Source organism: Lissotriton vulgaris, unplaced genomic scaffold (assembly GCF_964263255.1).
Source record: "Lissotriton vulgaris unplaced genomic scaffold, aLisVul1.2 SCAFFOLD_2119, whole genome shotgun sequence".
Lineage (NCBI taxonomy): Eukaryota > Metazoa > Chordata > Amphibia > Caudata > Salamandridae > Lissotriton > Lissotriton vulgaris.
The window spans coordinates 290,656-292,808 of NW_028254090.1; positions in this window are offsets into that span (position 1 = coordinate 290,656).

The following is a 2,153-nucleotide window of genomic DNA, read 5'->3' on the forward strand; positions in this document are numbered from 1 at the left end:
GAATGCACCAGCACATAAACTAGCAGAGGCGCGTTATACCTGGCAACAGCCTTGGGGATTAGTAGATGCTTGGCAGGCCCAACACCCATTGATCAAAGATTACTCCTTTTTCTCCACCCTGCACGAATTGCATGTCCGCCTGAACGCCTTCTTATGCTCCCCAGATGTACACGGAGAGCTTTGCAGTAGTGAATATCTCACTAGAACTATCTCTGACCATAATCCGTTGCTGGTCCAGTTGGGATGGTCGCGGCTGCGCCCCAGAATCCCTATCTGGAGATTGCGACCGGAAGCGCTTGACGATCAAGTCTTCTGCACCACTATTGCCACGGCTACTGCAGAATATTTCCAGTTCAATGAGGGGACTACTGGGGCTGTGACAGTGGAGTGGGACGCCTGTAAAATGGTTGTTCGAGGGAGATGTATTTCAGCGGTGGCCGGGACTTGGTGGGCCCTCCTACAAGACATTCAAAGGGATGATGATCGCTTGCGCACCCTGGAGAGGGAGCGCCCTGAAAACCCGGCTAAGCAGGATAAATTATTAGAAGCCAAGGAAGCTGTGGCAGTGAATGTAGAGCGCCTGCGGTGCTTCGATTACAAAAAATATGTCACACGGGCGCACTCGGAGAAGGATAAGTCGGGGGCCCTCCTGGCATGGTTGGCCAATCCGGCTCATCGCGGCTCAGTCATACTGGAACTGCAAGACCAGATTGGGATAGCCCGCTTTGATCAGCAGGGAATAAACAATTTGTTTTTTGATTACTACACGGAGTTTTATCACAGCCATGTACTCCTGTCTGAGGAAGACTTACAGAACTTTACGGAGGGGCTGAACCTGCCAGAGCTGGGTGACTAGGACGCAAAACTGCTGGGACGGAACATTGAGGTGCGGGAAGTGTGGTAGCCATCAAAGTATGGCCCACAATAAAGCTCTGGGCTCAGATGGCCTCCCAGTAGAATTTTATCTCACTTACCTCGACCTCCTAGACCATCGCCTCGCGCACTTATATAATGAAGCCAAGAAGATAGGTAGATTGCCGGACTCCACTAGGGAGGCGATCATTATTCCTTTACTAAAGCAGGGCAAACAACCTTGGGATAGAACGGCTTACCGCCCGCTGTCCATGCTCAACTTAGACTACAAAATCCTGAGTAAGATACTGGCAACTCGCCTGCTTCCTCACATGCCCACTCTAATACATGCCGACCAATCTGGGTTCATCCCAGCTCGCAACACAGCGCTTAATATATGAAGGCTCCTGCACATCTTGGAGGCCGATTCCTATGAGGCGGATACTTCGGCGATATTCGCTGTCGATGTCGAAAAAGCCTTCGACAGCCTAGAGTGGGAGTACCTATTTCATGTAATGCAACGAATGGGTCTTGGCGCCGACTTTGAACGATGGACGGCTCTGCTATACGCAGATTCGACCGCCACAGTTAGAACGGGAGGGGTGATTTCTGAGGCATGCAAGGTGGGGAGGGGCACGCGGCAAGGGTGTCCCCTCTCCCCATTGTTATTCGCCATGGCTATGGAGCACCTGGCGGCATATGCTCGCTTAGGGCGGGGGTACCAAGGCCTCAACGTTTATGGACAGATCCACCATATCGCACTTTATGCGAATGACCTCTTAATGTTCCTGGCGGATACAGGTGAGACACTGCAAGGGGCGAAGTCCCTGCTGCGGGTCCTGAGTGTAGTAGCTGGCTTAAAGGTCAATTGGACGAAATTGTGCCTCTTCCCGGTGCGCAAAGGCAGAATTTCCCCTCAGAACATTGACGGGGTGAACTGGGAAGAGAGATGTCTGCCCTACTTGGGCAAGGTGATCCACCACGAACAGGAAGATATACTTGAGGGGAATGTTGGGAAGGCGATCAGGGGAGCCAGAGCTAACTTTGAATTCTGGGGTACTTTACCATTGTCGGTAGCGGGATGCGTGGCGCTCCTCAAAATGGTGGCCCTTCCTCGGTTACTATACTTCTTTCGGGCACTCCCGATCTGGATCCCGGCAGTCTATTTTAAGAGGCTTAGGGCAATGATCAGCTCTTTTCTGTGGGGTACGGGCAGGCGCAGAGTGGCTCTCAACACACTCATGAGGCCCCGAGCGGAGGGAGGACTAGCGGTCCCGGACTACTAAACGTATTACATAGCA